Source organism: Pinus tabuliformis, chromosome 3_2 (genome assembly GCF_031772625.1).
Source record: "Pinus tabuliformis cultivar Carrire ecotype Pingquan chromosome 3_2, CPIR1, whole genome shotgun sequence".
Lineage (NCBI taxonomy): Eukaryota > Viridiplantae > Streptophyta > Pinopsida > Pinales > Pinaceae > Pinus > Pinus tabuliformis.
The window spans coordinates 91,527,811-91,548,242 of NC_142302.1; the positions used below are offsets into that span (position 1 = coordinate 91,527,811).

Here is a 20,432-nt window from a genome sequence, read left to right on the forward strand (position 1 = left end):
TTATGCACTAAACAAATTGGCAGCTTTATGCACCCAGTGGTAAAGTTAATTTTACCTATAGGTTATGTGAAGGGAATCATCGCATTCACCTTTGTCCCTATCTGGATGAAGCCAAAAAGGTGTTGGATAACTATCCTGCTTCACCACAATGAATTCCGTCTGGTTACAAGAGAATCTCCATTTCATCATTCTGGGGCTATGTAAACCAATCTCAAGCATAGTTCTTCATTTCAAGCTTGTGTAAAAATTAAACTGAATTCAAGCATAGTTCTTCATTTTAAGCTTGTGTAAAAATGAAACTGAATTCAAGCATAGTTCTTCGTTTCAATATTGTGTAAAAATGAAATTGAATTCAAGCATAGTTCCTTACATTGTGTCAAGCTCATTAAAAAATGAAACAGCTCCCATGAGGACAGTTCCTTGTCTTGTGTCAACCTCGTTAAAAGATGAAACAAAGGTCATGATGATAATTCCTTGTCGTGTGTAAACCTAGTTAAAAAATGAAACAAGAAATATGAGGATAGTTATTTTACTGTGTCAACCTCGTTGAAAAATGAAACAAGGAATATGAGGATAGTTCTTTTACTTTTTCAACCTCGTTAAAAAATAAAACAACTCCCATGAAGATAGCTCCTAGTCTTATGTCAACCTCGTTAAAAGATGAAACAAGGATTATGAGCATAGTTCCTTGTCTTATGTCAAGCTCGTTAAAAAATGAAACAAGGTCCCTTGGAGCAAAGTTCCAATTCGAGTCTTTGATTAGATCTCATAAAATCCCAGTTGAGTCTTTCACTTGATCTCATAACTGAACCTTCATTTCATCTACCTCATAGCCGAGAGTAGTCTACTTAGGTGAATGCACAGAAGCTTGGGGGGCATGCACCTAGTGGTAAAGTTAAGTTTCCCTATAGGTTATGTGAAGGGAATCACCCCACTAACCTTTGTCCCTATCTAGACAAAGCCAAAAGGGTGTTGGATAACTATCTTGCTTCACTGCAGCAACTTCCATCTGGCTACAGGAAACTCTCCCTCTCATCATGATGGGGGCATGTAAACCAATCTCAAGTATAGTTCTTCATTTCAAGCTTGTGTAGAAATGAAACTGAATTCAAGCATACTTCTTTATTTTAAGCTTGTGTAAAAATGAAACCAAATTCAAGAATAGTTCTTCATTTTAAGCTTGTGTAAAAACAAAATTGAATTCAAGCATAGATCTTAATTTTAAGCTTGAGTAAAAATGAAACTAAATCCAAGCATAATTTTTCTTTTCAAGCTTGTGTAAACTTGAAATTGAATCCAAACATAGTTCCCTATGGTTAAAGCTTGCCTAAAAATGAATCCATTTCCATTTTAACCCCCGTGATTTCCATTCTATCAACCTCTTCCACCAGATGAGCCTTGGTTTTTTCTCGTTCAATTTTCACTATCTGCTTAACTAATCATATGCTTTCACTTTCTTGTTTATCCTTTTTTAGGAACAGTTGCAATGAGTGGTCTTATTAGCTAGCCTCTTCAGATAAATCAATATGTTTTGAGAATTTCCAACATCACCGGAACGAGTTGCTATCCTAGACACCACTTGTTCCTCAATTTGGAGTCCTCTAATCATGAAAATATTGTCGATCACTTCTCATTTCCAGCGCGTTAACGAATTGGAAACGACATCTCTCTTGTATTATTTTATGCTTTTTTGGGCTTGAGAGATTAATTTGCAAAAAAGAACTTGTGGATTTTTCTCTTTGTCCCTTTTTAAACTCTCTAAACATTAAAAGGACTGATTTATCCTTATCGTTAAACTCGTTAAAACACCAAATAGCGACAAACGTGTCCATCTAGACAAGGCCAAGTTTCACCTTCGCTAGAATCGTTAAAACATCAAATAGTGATGGATTCTCCCAAAGGGTGAAATTATACAACAAGAATATGTTATCCTCCTCAAGCTTGATAAAAATAAAGAGGTACTAGTCAGCAATGACTGGGGAAAATAAGAAAAAGGGAAAAACCACTTTATAGTAGCAAGTCGCTCTTGAACATGACATTTTCACTCCATCACTATGACTATTTGGATCGGGTAATCAGCTTGATGGTTATCACACCATTGGTCTATCATACCATCCATCACTTTGTTTTGGGTCAATGATACAAATTCATTTTAGTGTTGCTGACATGTTCAAGAGAAGTCATTCAGTCAAAATTCATCCTTTGCAATAACATAAACCTTCATTTTCATGACTGCCATTCCTGAACCTTGTGTCATCAATCAAATTCCGTCTCCAAAATCATTAAACTTATTTCGTGTTGTTGATGTGGGATACATCAAGGCCCTCCTATGATGAGTCACTTCTTGTCGACATCAGCTCATTATCCAAGAAGTTGACATAGAAACAACCTTCCACTACCTTGAGGCTTGCGTACATCAATGGAAAGTTTCTCACTTCCAGCGATATGTTAACATCACTAGCCTTCAACTGAAAGACTTTGTATGGTGTTCGACATCAAATGATCCATTCACACCACGTAGAATGTACTACAATACCTTGACAATCATTATCTTTATCAATGATTTCTCTCACATTTGCTAAAAACTTACATCATTGGTTGGTAATCAGATGGTGTCTTTTCATGTTCGACTTCAGATCACATATTCACATGGTTAGACTCGTACTTCAGTGAATGATTGAATGAGATAGAAGACCCCGAATCTAGTTTCATCCATCTAGGTTGTGGTTTCAGTAGTACTAAATCATATGTACAATGGCTTTACATTGATAGTCATTCTGATCGTGGGTCTATATTTGTAGACAACTATTTATGTACATGTAATGAAAGTTTATAAACTGCGCATGGGTATGCCTTATCTCAACTATTCATGTAAAAATAAAAAAAGCACATGATGTCCTAGAGAGGATCCACTATGATGTTTATGGACCTTTCTCGACAACCTACATTGTCACACACAAATATTTTGTCACTTTTATTGATGAATTCTCACGGAAGTGTTGGATCTTATTAAAGTGGAATAAAGATTAGACATTCTCTGAGTTCATAGAATTCAAGACACTAGTTGGAAACGAAGCTAGCAAGAAGGTGAAGACTCCGTTGTAGAGGTTGCAACACCCTCCAAAATTTTGGCCTGCACATAAATTTCAGAGCCTACTATGGATATTGTGATCAATTGTTCCTTAGTCACTTATTGGTAAGTTGACGATCTCAAGCTCCCCTTTTCTATCTTAAGAGTCGTTTATGCTTTTATCATTACATAGAATGTGTCATCTTTGGGCATGGGGGTAATCGCTTGTCATGCAAAGGGAGGTTTGTTTTCCTACAAGCCGAAATGCTTATGAGAATGAGACATGTTTAGCACTCATTTCACACACTCTTACACAAGTGCCGCCTTTATCCTTCCAAAGTCTATAATCGAAGCCACACTTGTCGTAAGCTTCCACAAAGGTTGTTGCATTAAGTGAAGTATGTGTTATATATTCTGCATGGTCTATGTTGTATCGATAAGTTTTAAAGTGTGTGATCATAGTGAAGTTTTATCACTATTCACATAAATTCCATTGATCCCACACTTAGCTAAATTTTTGAGTTTCCTTAGCAACCTAGCCTCATCCAACTTTCCTGAACTACACACTTCACATATGTAACCCTCAAGCTTTTCCATTGCTTGTTCAAACCGTGCAATGTGAAGAAATCCCAACCTCCCTTACCATTCAAAAATGCGCAGTGCTTTCCTCCTGTGTCCTTCTCTCAGTCGGAACCCACTGTCTCCAAAAACTGTGCAGTTTTGTCCCTTGACTACCCAGTCTTCCTTGCAGCCTGAAATTGCATAGATGTGTCCTCCCAGGGCCTCGTCCCAAGTAGGGCCACAAAGAAAGATGACATGATAGATGACTCTCAAGGAGCTGAGGAGAAAAATAATCAGACCAAGAAATCCAAGGTATTATAGAATATTAGGACCGCATGAAGACACCATCTGATGCATAACCCTTTGGAGGCTAGGTATGGAAAACAAAGAACGTCTTTCGAAATACACCTCTTAATGTAGCTTAAAAGTTTTCTTATCATTGTCATATCATTACGTCTTCAATGAAATTCATGGTTGCAAGAACTGAAAGTCATTCCATGTGTTTGATCTATGTGTTTTGTTCCCTTTCACTTGTTTATTACATAGCTTAGAAGATGAAGAGTATTACCACTTGTTTGTTTAAGCTACTGAGGTTGTGACCAACATGATCTTAAGACTAACCAGGCACGATGCAAGGAATCCTAAGTGGGATGAAAGATGTTTGATGATATGTATGTAGTCAGTACACTCCTCTGCATTACTCCTTTGCATTAATCCTTGCTTTTTATCTTGCATGTACCCTCACCGCTTGTCAGATTTTGCTACCTGCTACCAATAGTCTCTTAGTTCTTTCCTAACAAAGGAGGTGAAGGAATTTCCTTCAACCTGATTTCTTCAAGGCTCTTCATAGAAATTATAGAGCTAAGAGAAGGAGATGTGGAATCTCACTATCAAACTCTTGAAAATACTTTGCATGTTCGAATATATCCAAACAATTAAGCTACCACTCAACAACATTGTCAATCTTGGAAGAATCAAGAAAGATGACATCTCTAGATATTATAAACTTCTTATTCACTTCATCATAGAGACGGTATGCTTTGGAGGTATGAGTACCCAAAGAAGATACATTTTTGACTCCTTGCATTGAGTTTTCTTATCTGTTCACGAGGTATGAAGGCATAATATGAGGAACCAAAAACTCTGTGATGCCTCACCGAAGGAATGTGGCCATACCACATTTCATAGGGAGTCTTGTTTCTAATAACAAGAGTTGGACACCTATTATTTATATACACAACACATAGAACCACATCAACCCAGAACCTTATGAACTTAACATGTGAACTATACCAAGTTCATAGTGAAAGTAATACATTCCAATGAACTGTGTGTTGAAAAATGCAGCAAGAAATTCTCAATTTGATTTTTCCCTGATTAAATTGAAAAAATTCAAATTTCCACATCAACGGACAACTTGGATGATGTTAACTTGTGTGACATGTCTTGTGTCACCTAGTTTACTCAATAAATTCGATTTGGAGGAGTTAGAGTTCAGTTTTGCATATGTGATTGCTAACTTGTGGTAATAGAGGTCAATTATCTCAAGTTGTTGTGAGTTAAACTAGTTCTAACTTTTGGAGGAACTAGTGGAAGGTCATTTAAGCAGTGGGACTTCAGTCAAACTCGGTGATCATCTAGTTAACTGCTCAATCAACCCAAAATAGTTGGGGCATGAAGAGAAGTCAAGTCACCTAAAATTGGTGGAGATTCAAAGGTAGTTTTAATTTCTTGTAGCTCACATAGTTGCAAGAACATGCTATAACCATAGTGGATGAGGTAGCTTGATTAGGAGTTTCTTGTGAAATTTGAGAGTGAATGATTGTTGGTAGCATTAATAGCCTACCAACAATTTTTTTTGCACCACACTTCAATGTTTTGGGCATGGTTTTTGAGGGTGGATATTTTTTTATGCTTTTTGGTCATGCACATCCTCACTAAGTATCTTGGGAGGTCTGTAATAGTTCCTTGCATGCACATCCTCACTAAATATCTTTTGGGATGTTTGTACTAGGTCCTTGTAAATTTCTGTTTGCCAAGGCTTAACTACTTATGATCTTAGGTGCTCACAACAATTCGACAGTTTATGGCACTTTCCAAATCACCATTCTTGAAAGGATCCAACAAAACGACTTCAGAGGAAGATGAGAAGGGAAAACACTTATTGGAACTAGCCTAGAACTAGTGGAATAGGTTGGTCCCAATGGTTTTAGAGTTGTACTAGTCTAGCTTGGTAGTTCAGATTGGCTAAGGTTGGTCTTGTATTGAACTGACCTTAAAACACCAAATTCACTAGTTCTCTAATAAACTGACCAATTCTGAACAATGTAGTGCAACATAGCTAATGACCACCAAATAATATATTTTTAATAAAAAAACACTGAAAAGGAAAAAAAAATTATTAACTCGAGGGTCCTACAAAACCCAACCCTAGTAATTAATGGTAATATTTAATTTTTAAAGTTAAAGTAAAAGTTGACATTCTCCTTATCTTTCCTTTTTGAAAAGGAAAGAAAAGGATAATGTCAGATTTTACTTAAATTTTTAATATTAACATTAATTGTTTCGAGTTGTTTCAGAGTGGTTCCAACTTCATTCAATTTTGAGAAAGTCAAATTTTAGATCCCATTCAAAATTTAGTGGTTATTGTTTGAACTGCTTCTTTATAATGAATCCTAGACTTTGACTTCCAATTCTTCAGGTGCAGTTATTGCATAATCATATTCCTCGTCAGACTTTGCAACAGAAGTTGATCTTTAATCCATTGCAAGAACTTGACCTAGCATAGGGAACCATCAGCTACCCCTCTCAATATGGTCCCATAGCCCCTCAAGAGTTGGCCATAAAGAGCTATACAATACAAAAGAACCTCTAGCATATGTAGTGTTGATTTCAGTTGTCCCTAGTTCATATGGTGTTACATATTCTCCCTCGCAGGTATGGGCACCCACGAGATCATCAAATAAATCGGCCCTCTCATCCCATTCGTGGATTTCCTGTCAATCACCACATCTCAACATGCAATCAATGCATTAGTTATAATCATAGTATTAGAGAAATAGTCTAGATTCCAACACTTTCATTTCATCCTAATAACATAAAGTGATTGTTATCACAACATTTTGAATAGTAAAGATCTGCATACTCTTGAATGTCATAAAATTTTCATGCAACTACCCCATGTTTCACATCATAAAATACTCTCATAAGTTATAACATCAACATATCAACATCAAGGATATATGATGACATCTTATAATAAATGAACTACATGTCAATTTATATCATGATCCCTATGCATATCATATTCATCATGAGAATTCAAAATCATTATTATAACAAATAAATAAATAAGCACGACATATACATCATTAACCTCTCATTATAACTATATACATTTACCACATACCATCATATCGCGAAACTTCGTTAATATGAGAATCATCTCAATACTTATAAAATATAGAACAACAATACACTATAAGCATTCTTATCATGAATTAATTTCATTTACTTGTATAAACAGTTCAACATCCCTCTAGGATTTATGTGAGGATGTGGTCCAACCCTGAACAGGATTATGTTATCCCATGAGTACTATTAGTGTCATGTTTTCATCAAGGTACTAATTACTTTTTCAATAGACATTTCATGTTATTTCTATTAGGAAGTTAACCATTACATCATAGGTCTACTCATCGAAGTACATCATTAAATTTCAAATGAGTCTCATCATCTTGAGCCTTAAACTCTTGTCGAATATTCTTCCTTCCCCAAGGAAATTTGAGTCAAATTCAATGTTAAGATATTATCGTTTGTACAATCATTTAAATCATCAATAACATGTTAAAATTCCATGATCACTATACATATTGTGCTTATCCAAATGGAACACATACATGAGGTCATCCTTATTTAAGTCTTAGGTTATGCTTAATCCACCTGCATGAAGGCTTAAACCATTGTTATGCTTCCATTGTAGGCCACTAGGTCAAGATACTTGGTTCTTAGTAGATCAGCTTGGGTTCAAGTCCCACAATTGAAATGATGTGATTGTTGTCCTCTAGTGATTTATCCATCACTTGCATGATTTTCATTGTGAATCTTGGCTTATCTCATCAAGTTCCCACTTGATATCTTTTATCATAGATTCATCCATCTTCAAGTTAGACTAGGGATTTTTCCACCTTAATTTTCACTCATTAAATCTTTAGTTTATAGTTTGAAATGCTTGGAACCACTACCACCATTACCATCCATGAATGATTTGGTATGCCTAATATGTTTGACAATAAATTCTTTATCGATAATCAATTTACACTTAAATTTCTTATTAACTCAAAATACCACACACACAATATATTAAAAATAATAATAATATAAATATTCACACATCCAATAAATAATAAAGTAAAATAACAACTTATCAATTTCAACATAATATTTTAATATTAAATAAAAAAATTCAATTTTTATTACTCATTTCAACATAATACTTTAATAATAATTAAACAAATTTAAACTCTATTATCTAATTTATTAAATGACTAATTCCAAATTATATAAATTCCTTCTCATTCCTTAAAACTTGGTGAGTCATTTTTATACTATACTTAATACATGTTTTATATAATATAAATAACACTTATTATATATATATATATATATATATATATATATATATATATATATATATAGATAAACCTTTACTTCTAATTTTAAAATTTAATTTAAATATATTCTCATAATACCACATCCTATAAATCCTATTTTTTCTAATAAAAAATTATAGTCATCCATAAATATTAATTATAACCTCAACCCATTATATACTTTATGTTAACGAGTTATATGAATTACATGGTGTCCATTATATTGTTTTAATATTAATGTATATGTATATTATCACTTCCGTTAAATATAAGCACTAATTTTAATAACCTTAATGCATTAAGGTTAACACATGAAACCTATTAAGTTTTTTTCTTTAAAAACTCGTCTTGCCTTAAAGCAGCCTCTCCATCTCTCGTCTTTCACATTCTCCCATGTGCCTAACACCTCTTTTCTCTCTGCCTTATTATCATATATATCTTAATGACTTCAACGTTGTGATGTTTATTACTTGTATGGTTCTACGTGGAGAATTCACCAATATGGAAGATAAATAATTTGGCATTTAGCAAATTGGCGGGGTATATAAAACAAAAAATATTTTTTTTATCACTAGTTTTGTCTCTCTTATTTACTTTTTCTTAGTGAATTCCTATAAGTGTTTTTGTTGAGTCTATTTTTGACTGTTATGTACCTAGGGGGGATAATATGGGGTACCAAGGGAGGTACCCAAGGTAATAATGTAATAACGGGATGGGCCATAGTAATAAATAAGGTGGTTAACCCATGTCATGTAAGGGACCACAAGTAGTTAATAATAATGTAAGGGGCCCATGGTATTAGTTGATGGTATGAGGAAACCATGGTAATGGTACATGGTATTGTATGTATGAGGCCTATATAAAGGCTAGAGACTCAACATGGAGAATATGAAGAGGAAGAAAACTATTCTTGTATGAACAGCCATATGGCTTGTGGAGTGTTCTCCTTCCTTAAGGAGTGAATGTATGGTCTTACCCTACCTTAATGGTTTGGTAATAAAGAAGCATTTCTATCTATTTCTATCTTGTTATTTCTTGGGTTTAATCTATTATCCTAATATCTTTGGAACAGATCTACATAACATTGACGCTCACGACGATTTTGATTCGGCTTTTGGAAGTACTCTGGACTTTGACTAAATCGCGTTTTCGGGCTCGTCTTAGCATAAACATCATGCATATGATGCTTCTGAGGTTTTTTCGATCTTGAGGATGCGACAATGTTCACCGTTGATTGCTTTAAGCATATGGAGGAGGATTAACTAGATTTGCCTTCATAAGTGAATATTTGCCACTAATGCAACCAATGTTTTCCACATAGAAAATCTTAGTCAACACAATATGAATTATGTAATTCCCCAACACCACAACCTGAACAACGAGTGACGATACATAGAAAAACATGTATTGCAATAAAATTTATTATGAAAGCATAAGCTCCCCAGGAAAATATCATATAGAAGTACGATAAAGCATTTAATGGTGATGTTTCCTTATCCGCATTGGATTTTTGAAAGCATACAGTCAAGGCGTTGGATTTCTTTTCTGACCTCTAAAGCAGTTACGAGGCAAACGAGCCCCTGGCCTCGCCAGACATCTCGTTAAGACCACAATCTCATGATGTACTATCCTAACCCCATTTCTAAAGAATAATATATATATATATATATATATATATATATATATATATATATATATATATATATATATATATATATATCTATATATATATATATATATATATATATTCATAAGGTTTTACATACCCAAGATTACCCTTTGGAAGTATATATACAATTTCCTATGATTCATTTACCTTATGTCACTTTATGCACGTCAATTTTCATACAGGTATGGTTTAAGGGATTAGCGTACTGCTTTTTAACTTTAATAAAAATCTTTGTATGGTTTGGATGCATGTTAACCACGCGACAATGGTCCTGGGGTTAACTTTACGTTTTCCCTTTAGCCATCACGTGGCACCCCGTATCCATTACTGTGAGAATTATCTCTTGCTCTGCTTCATATTGTAGGAGGCTGGCAGGCTGTCCAGTCTTTTCGCCTTGCATCAACAGTGGAGGGCACACTTCGTAATCCAATGGTGGAAGATTGTCTCCGCGGGCTACCTACTAAACTAACGCTTTCCTTGGGTCATGGGATCATGTTTTTGGGAAATTTCTCTACGGCTTTGCTCTAGTTCAGTCCATGTGTTCCGTCTCGGGGAGCCTAGCTCACAGACCCTGTTCAAATGCTGGAGGATTCGTTTCCAAACCCTTCAGGTAGATAACCGCACAATGTCTTGTTCCTTCTGTAACCTTTTGGCTATGCGTTCTTTTCGATTTACTGATAAACTTCTCAATTATGCTCATGCATCATGCGTGTGTAGGGTTATTCGGCAATGGGGTCCTCCTACAGCACTAGAATGAGTGTTGTTCATTTGTTGGCCAGAGTTTTCTTCAGTGGTAAGTGTCTTGGCAAGCACAAGGATAAATTCCTTGAGTTTTTGTTTTACTGCGGTTTGCATTGCTTCTATTGTTGTCTAACATGTGCTATTCAGGTTGGTCCTTGTACATATTAGGCACCCGTTCCTCACACGACCTAAAGACTAAGGAAAACCCCACCCCAGTTCTGTTTTGAGTTCCAGGTATGGGGAATCCTACCAGCTTCGACTATGTATGTTTTGCTTCAAAGTTTTTCTTATGTTTAGAGGAGGGTAACCCTCTAGGTCACCTTTATTTTTTATTTAACCAGGGTGGGGAGGGTTATTCGTTCCCTCGAGGCTCTAGTTACCATGGACATGACAAATGTAATTTTAGACTCTTGAATTTGGATGTCTGACTGCAATTCCTCTGCTCGGACAATTGGAACTGTATATATATTTTAAAGCACGCTTGTGCTTATTTTTCTCACGGCATATTGGGCTACTTGTTTACTGGACTATAATTTATTGTGAGGGTATACTGCTTTTAACAACAGAATATTTTTTCCTCGTTTGTGCTTGTTTAAATGTTACCGCACCGCGGCCTTTCTGTACAGGAATTTGTACTCGTTTTTGTTTTATGAGTTCATAGTATTGCACAGCTTTTAACTATGTCACGTTTTTTGTTTGGTTTAGCTGCACATTCCTATACAATTCATATGATGTTTTATGTAATTGACTAAAGAGGGTCTTATCCCCTAAGCTTACAACCTCCCTTGTTGAGAGGGTCCGAACCCTGCCCCTCAATTACAATGTTCTTTTGAATTAATTCCTGATTGCTTCCATGTTATTAATACTTGTATGATGGAAAGAGTTAAAACACGAACAAGATAATAACCCTACCAACCTGCTATTCCATTCTATTCCAAACCCATTTTTCCTTTTTGGGTGTTCAATTTGGCGTAGATAATGTCCACAGAGCGGGTCCCCAGCTGTGCCACTCTGCTTTCTGGCCTTCCTTATTACAGAGGAAATGCTCTACCACATCTTAACACAACCTGCAATAATCTCTGCCTTAGATTAGGGTCGATACAGTTTGCGGCAAGCAGACGTTTTTTTTCTTTTTTTCTAATTATATACACCTATGTATCTTAAAGAAAGGGGCTCAGCCCAAAGGCTACAAGCCATTACTGAGTAATGTTGGCCTTGAGTTGATTCCATTCACTCATCTAATTTCCGGTCTACCTAAGCATTTATTTGTTTCCTTCTTATTCATTGATTGGGATTTTGTTTGTTGCAGTATTGATGGGCAATGTGAAGTTATCATGTTTGATGTTACTGCACGATTGACTTACAAGAATGTCCCAACATGGCACAGAGATCTTTGCAGGTATCTCTTTTATAGAGGGGTTGGATCTCTAAGTAGAAATGATGGTTCATTAATTGTGTGGTGGCACGACTGCTTGAACCAATTAGCTAAATATCTCTGTGAATTTCAGGGTGTGTGAGAACATTCCTAGTGTTCTTTGTGGAAACAAGGTTGATGTGAAGAATAGGCAAGTGAAAGCTAAGCAAGTTACTTTTCATAGAAAGAATAATCTTTAGTACTATGAGATATCTGCAAAAAGTAACTATAAATTTGAGAAGCCATTCCTGTACTTGGCATGGAAGCTCTCAGGGTGAGCCTTTAATCTAGTTTCTGATGCTCCCTAATATGAATGTTATATTAAAAATTTTACATTGATTATATAATAGGTTATTTTTATAGGGATCCAAACCTTCATTTTGTGGAGTCACCTGCTCTTGCTCCTCCTGAGGTTCAGATAGACCTTGCAACCCAGCAGCAGTAAGTAGAATGTTATTTTCTTATTATTTTTTGTTAGCTTTTATTGAAATAATTTGTTCCATTTCTAAAAGATTGAAACTTTGGCTTACAATCTTTTATGTTGTCAGGTACGAGGCAGAACTTGTAGAAATTGTGGCCCAACCCCTTCTATATGACGATGATGATGCTTTTGAATAGCTTTGTTAAGATGCTTTTGCATATTTATGGATTGGCGGATTCAATTAATTTTGTATCATTGAAGTTTTCTCTTGAGTTCCAACATTTAATTATGATTTGTATTTGGGGCTTAGAATAGCATTATCGCATCTCTCTATATGTGATTTGGGTACTATGAAGATGTTTTCATCAGTGGAGTTGGCTAAGTTATCTTAGTTCAACTCCATTACAGAGCTATTTTTATATGCTAAGATAGTTTTTCCTATTATATACTCTTGCACATTTTGCACAAGAAATTTTTGTACTCTTCAAATATTTCAAGAAAGCTCAAGTGCCTTTCGTTTTGTACTGTTGCGGGAAATTCTAGTTGCGATGATTGTTTCTTGTAATATATTATGGCTTGTTAAAACTTTCTCTGAAAATTCTAGCTATGTCTGAGGATTTATTTTAACTCTGAAATTGGTTTACATAGTTGATAACTGTGGCTATCAAGCCTGCCTGGGTATTCTTGTGGGTATGTTGTCTGTCGAACACATAAAGGTATTGCCATTTCATTAATTGGGCTCTCGATTGATTTCTGCATAAAGATTCGCATTGTCTAAATCTAAAGTCGTTTCCATTCAACAGTCTACAGATTCTTCTTTAACTATAGTAAAACTGGGATATGGAATGCTTATCAAAGCTAATTTAGCATCTTAAATCAAAACTTCTGACTCCCATCTGAAGTAGATATTAAAGCTTTAGAAGATGGCACACTGTTGAAAAGCTGACAATAATTAAATATGCTGGCTGAACATTGCATTTATATATGGGTGGCCATGTTAAGCTCACGTGGTCTTGGAGGAAAGAATTTTATGCTCTGTATTAATGTTGGCGTGATTTAGATTTTATAGGAGTGTTCCGACATCAATTGCCAGTCCTCACTTTTATATATTTATCACTTATATTCATGCCAATGCTAGGTAACTTTGGCTTTGAAGGAAATAGTTCTATGCCGTTTTATTGATTAGGCGTCACATTTTATTTGCTGTTGGTTTGACATGCTTAATGCTCGAGCAATATTTTCTGAAGTGTTGCTTGTCTTCATGTCTGTTGGACGAAAACCACATCAGGCATGGAATGTTACATTGTGATGTTGGTAATTACCGGTGTGGAAATGTGAATGCTAGACTGAGCGCTCCACACACACAGCGTGTTATTATTTAATTGGCAGAGTAAACCTACAGATTTACAGGGGTGCCAGGTTTTGTTGGAACACAAAGTAAAACTTGGGCATAAATTTAGTAATGAATTGAATCCTCTCTTGCCTAACAAAGGTAATGTTAATAACCCATATGCGGTGGTTTCTATCATATAGCAATTTCAGTGGTGGTTTCTCTCATACACGAGTACTATTTATGAACTTTGAATGTGAAACTACTTTGAAAGAACATTCAAAATGATTTTATTTATTTATTTTTAAATAATTTTTTATATTGTCTCTAGAGAGACAATAGTTTGAATTATGGACATTTATTTTATTTTTAATAATTTTTTATATTGTCTCTAAAGAGACAATTATGGACATTTATTTATTTTTAAATAATTTTTATATTGTCTCTAGAAAGACAATAGTTTTAATTATCGACATATTGTCTGTATAGAGACAACATGATTTTAATCTCAGCCATTGTCTCTAAAAAGACAAAAATGTAATTGTCTCTAAAGAGACACAAATGAAGTTGTCTCTAGAGAGACAAATGAAATTATCTCTAGAGAGACAAATCAAATTGTCTCTTAATAGACAATAATTCTTGTCTTTATAGAGACAATAATAATATGTGTTTATATTGTCTTTATAGAGACAAGTTTTTGAGATATTATATTTTGCCACACCGACTAAGAAACAATATTTAAGATAATACACAAGTTTCTTTTTGTCAAGTTAAGACAATTGACTCAAATATTGTCTTAAAACCCTCTACATGCAATAGTGAAAGGATATCAAAATCTAAAAAAAACACAATATTATTTTGTTCATTATGGCACTAAGCGTTCTGAGATTTGTTCTATTCCATGCCAATTTCATTGATTACATTATATGGCCAGTGCTAAACGAACGCTGTAGATTTACTGCTTTTGCTTTTTCATATCCTCACCATTCACCCCGATATTTGAATAATGCTAAATAAGATTAGTTTGACGACAGTTCCGATTTAATGGTGACCGTTGAAGGTTGTTACATAGACTTTAAAAAACCATTTTATGCATTGAAAAAATCTTTCGATTTGTTTATTTGCACGGGTGAAGACATGATCTGTTTTTCTTTTTTTCCGCCGATTATGTACGTAGCTTAATTAAATCATTCGTTTCCAGGCTGCTTTTGACGATCTGAATTCCAAATTTGTTATTTAAAGCGGCAGGCTTTTTCCTTTTGCTATGATTTAGCGTTTCGAAACTTAGTTTATCAATATCATCAAATCTAATTAGCTTATCTACATTCTTTCTCTTTCAGCTAAACAACATAATTTTGGAATACAACGTAAGATATGGTGAACAGCTTTAGATGGGTTGCAATTATCAGTCTCATATTCCTTCAGCTCCCAATGATACCTGGCCGTTGTAAGAGCTTGATGCCCATCGGTAGAGAAGGTAAGCCTTTCCACATCAGTATTGGGGAACTTAGATACCCCAATTCATTTAAAAAAAAAATAGATTTTAAGTAGTCAGTTCTGATACATTTGCATCCAAAATTTCTAAATGTTGAACACACTGAGGTATGGAAACATGAATCAGAGAGCAGGAATTTCTAGCTTCAAAACATTACCGGGAAAGAATAGATGGAGCTTTTCTTAAATACTCGACTCACAACCAAATTCCGCATGAGGTATTTGAACGAATTATGATGATTATGATTCTCAGTTGTTAATTCGTCTTGTCCAGCCAAATTATCACATGACAATTACGACGCCGACTGATAGTAGTTACCACCATTGTACTGTGCAGCAAGTGAAGGTATATGAAACCGAAAGTGAGAATGAAGAATCGAGAATGTCCTCTGGTAATAGAAATGCTGGGGTGAATTCGAATCCAAACGAACGATTCCTGGGGACCCCGATGGTCAACACCATATGAGTAATGGATTGTAAATAGAATTCCGCTGGTATTATTAGGGATAGCACGCTTTGTAAACACGTGGAACCAGCGTGTGACTGTTCCGCTTCTTCAATTACGCAGTGAACAGATGCTAGCTCAATAAACCCAGCCATATAAGCGCTGGGATCGATAACCGTATTCAGGATGTGTTACGTCGTCTTTTAGTTACTAGGTTTATTTTGTGTATGGATTTAATACGGGTTAAGAGGGAATATGGATTTATTTTGAGTATAGATTTAATAGGGGTTAAGGGGGAGTATGGATTTATTTTGAGTATAGATTTAATGTGAGTGGAGGGGAAAATTATTTTAGAGTGTAAAATATAATATGTTATTTTTTATTGTTTAAATTGTGTTTTTGAATATTGAAAAAAGATATATATAAGACAACATAAAAAAATTAATTGTAAAAATTTAAAAATTGAATTTTTAAATATATGGATGCATATGAAATTGATTTCGATGTAAATTAAATTAGTAACATAGTTTTTCAAATAGTTTATTTAAATTTCTAGTTAAAATATTTTTTGAAAAGTATAATATTTAAATTTTTGTTTCACTTTTTTTTTACACTATATTCATTTTATTTTTTAATTATAGATGATATTATTTTTCTATTTAGAACATAATTTTTAATTTTTATTTTGATTTCAAGCAAACTTAAACATCCCCTCATACTGAACTGTAGAATGAGCTTTTCTGCTCAATGAAAAGAGATTTTGATATATTCATATTCTTAATTGGTTTACATCATATTCATTTTTTTTTAATTATAGTTGACATTATTTTTCTATTTAAAGCATATTTTTTATTTTGATTACTATAAATTTAAAAAATGGAATAAAAATATATTTTATTCTCACTTTTTCTTAGCAACAGTGTGTTACTTGGAAAATTAAAAGGCTTGCAGAGCCGCAATTTTGGATATCCTTCGACTATTAAAAGGCTTGCAGAGCCACAATTTTGGATATTCTTCGACTATTTCACGTTGTCCCTTATGGACAATATTTTCTACAGGCGAGGTTACAAGCAGCAAGGACATCGTCAAAATAAACTTGATTTCGAAGCCTCTTGGATCATTTCATTTAATTAGTGTCCAAATAATTTAAGCATCAAAATAGATAGGCATTAGGTAATTCGTTAACTTTTCCAATTCCTCCCCCCTACTATCTCTAGCAGAGATGATCAAGCCACGCGTTTTTATTACCTTGTGTAACCACCACCTAAAAATGAAAATCCTAGAATAACAACAATCATCAGCCGATCTAACCTTCCATTTAGTAATTTGTTAAAAACTGAAACGTCCAGCCTATAAGGTAAAGCTTGAATTCCTACAACACATACACCATAGCAAATCCTTCACATTCCATTATGGTCTAGTTACACTCAGGATGTGACAATTTCTACTAGCAAAGTATAATCGGTAATACAGTGTGCCTTCCTTTAGCTATGTGTTATAGAAATTTTTGTGCCCTACAGCTCTAAGCATGAAATTTCCATAAACCAAGGGATCCTAAGTCCCTAAAAGTGTTGTTCCGACCCCTAGAGGAACAAGGTCAACAAATTACAGCTTCTCCCAGAAGTTCTCCACCAGAGACTGCTCAGAATCAGTCAAATCAGGATCATTTCAGCTGCTCCACTAGCTAGCTGCGTTGCATAGCACCCAAGTACACTAGCTAGGTGCATTGCAACGCACCTAAATGCACTACCAAGATGCCTTGAGCAGGAAATGACAAATGGCAGTGTCATTCCGCGAGGTGGACAGACAATGGAAGTTTCCAGAATCTTCCCCAATGACACTTGCCTCACTGAGTTCGACCAAGGATGAGTAAGAGGCTCTCAGTATCCAAGTGGAAGCAAGAACTGACAGAGAGAAGCCACTAGTCAGATCATAAGCTGACTCATCCTCTTTGCATACATCTATATATGGATCCCTCATCCCGAAGATCCAAAGGCTGGAATTTTGTACATTGCAGAGAATTGATGTTGGTTTTGAGATAGATATCAGAGTATTGGGTGATTTATGCTTTGTTGGAGGTGAAGAGGGGACTCCTTTGCTGGGAGGTTAATGCTGGATCAGGAATCATCAATTGTAAGTCCTCCTGGATCTTCTTGTTATATCAATAAAACTATTTGAGTTTCTCCTACATGCTTGTGTATCATTGATGTTTGTTACATTTGTATGTTTAGCTTAAATCTGATCCTAATGTATTTATGAATATAAATCCATGTCTTTGTGTAGTTTTCTTCTTCTGTGATCTTACAGGAACTTGGTGAAGCTGGGCAAGTAAGAGAGCAGGTAGCTGGAAGCTGTCAAAGAGGAGAGAGATTGGATCAAAGAACTAGCGCAAGACACAGGTTGGTTCATCCTATTCCTTTTCGTTTATAGTTCATAAAGAAGAACACGAAAGTAGTTTTCTCTGTTTGTTTCTAAGGTTATTGTCACACCTTAGTGGGATAGGGTCATTCTGAATAGACACTTTTCCCACAAACAAAATGGCGACTCCGCTGGGGATCGTGTCTAATTAGTTTGTTTGTGTTTCTCTTGTTGTTTGTTTCATAAACATAGAAGTAGCAATCGAACTGCATTTGCCATTATCAAAGGCAAAGTAGACATCTGCTACTTCAATCCATTCACTAGATTTGTTTATGATTTGAACAACTGATTCACAAATGATCTGATTGCCCTTTGTGATAGCTCTTAGACCTCTTTTAAATCTACCCTCTGATTGTGCATTACTGATTGCTTTTACTCTGCCAAAAACCATAGATTAAACTGCAAACCGTGACCCAGAACCTGGATAGAATTCTCGTTTCTGCCCCAGCGCAGGCTCTGTGAGGAGATTTTGCATTTCAACGCAGTTCTCGAGAGGGCTACCTGCGCTGCAATCCAGTTTCTCTGTGTAACAGGTGCGCTGATCAGCCTAGCCTTGTGCAACTGAGGTTCTTTGCTTCATTTTTTCAATTTTGTCTCTGATTTTTGCAGCCTGTGATCAGTGTGGGTGTCTGTTTAAAAACCCCTTTTCTTTGGCTTAATTCCGCCTCCTTTGTACAAAAAGACTGTAGATGTTCTTTGTGTGTTTGTTACATCATTTACAATTTTCCATTGAAAAAGTAGAATAGTGATACTGTCGTCCTTTGATTTAGATCTATCGTAAGTGTCGATTTTGATCTTAGGAGAAAGTTTATTTCCTGTTGACAGTCGATTATGCTTTTACATTTGCCTTTGGTTTGAATTTGTGACTTTCTAGTGTCGAAACAAGCATTTATTTCAAAATCATAAAGTGTCGTAATCATCTCTACCTTTTGATTTCGAAAAGAATCTTGTTTGTGTTTATCACTTGAAAGCAAATTCAGATTTGTACATCAACTTTCTTTTTAGGCATCAATATTAACAAAGTGAAAACAAATACATGCACATGTGCATTTGCATATTGACAGTCTGTTTGGCTTGATTTAGGGAAAGTGCATTTACAGTGTGCTCTTTGCTCTTTGAGAAAAGATTGTGTCTTTCTTTTCCCCTTGTAGCTAGGATTTTCATTGATGAAAAGAGATAAAAGTTTTCTTATCATCTTTAGATTGCATTTTAGGAACTACATCTACATCTCGTGGTGATCCCAAAAGGAAAACTTCATAAGAAAGATCAACTTAAAATAAATTGAATGAATCTAACAACGCTTTGGAACTTAACGCACAACATTTAGAGGTCTAGGCTAGAGACGTATTCCAGCGTCGTAAAGCCTGGTAACTGTTGTCCTCACTTATGGTTGGGTGATTCCTCCACTTTGAGACGATAAGTGCCAGTACGGACTTGTGCTCCCACACACCGTCGAGTATATATTGGGAGACCCCTATAGGCTTAAAAACATTTATCCATAGGAAGCCGTGTCGGCGGCCCTACAGATCGCAATGCACTGAACACAGCATTCGGGAAGATTTATTGTCGTACCGTAAAAAGTATTCTGCAGTTTCGCGATTGGTTTGGTACTCCCTCTACCTAGATCTCCAGAGTAGTCCCTTTCATTCCTTTTCAGACTCCTTAACGGAAAAGGTCCATCTGAGCACTTGTCACTTCAGGCTCATTAAAAATCGAAGGAGACTAGAGTCATCTTTTGTTTTTTCTTAAATATTAAAAATTGAAAAAACAAGTTGTGTCAAAGCGTCTAAAAATTTATTTTAAACGGAATATTCATACCCTTTTCCTACGTTGATCTTAGGTTGAGAAAATGGAGTCTACCAACCAAGGAATTCCCCTTGGTGGAAATCCTAGTCCCTTCTCCTCTTGGGGAGATGTTGGTGCACCCCATATGGCCACATTGTCGCTTCCAGGACTGACAATTGGCTTGCCAATATGGATCTTCTCAACCAATATCGTTCAGAACACCACCATTCCTGAACAATCGAATCAGCAATTAGACGAGTCCAGAGTTGCCCACCAACCTTCTACTTCCTCTAATTCTTCCTCTCCTCCTTCCTCTTCGCTTGATGGGGCTAGCAAAGCCAAAAGTCAAGTTCCTAAGGAGAAGAAGGAGAAGAAGAAGAAAGAGAAGAAGAAGAAGAAGAAGGAGCCAAAGGCGAATGGAGGAAAACGAGT

The 20,432-nt window shown here is 35.4% G+C and overlaps 1 pseudogene; it reads left to right on the forward strand.

Annotated features, from left to right (window-relative positions):
* Positions 1 to 10,488: 10,488 nt before the first annotated feature.
* LOC149179985 (GTP-binding nuclear protein Ran1A-like) lies at positions 10,489 to 12,725 on the forward strand (annotated as a pseudogene).
* The last annotated feature ends 7,707 nt before the right edge of the window (positions 12,726 to 20,432 follow it).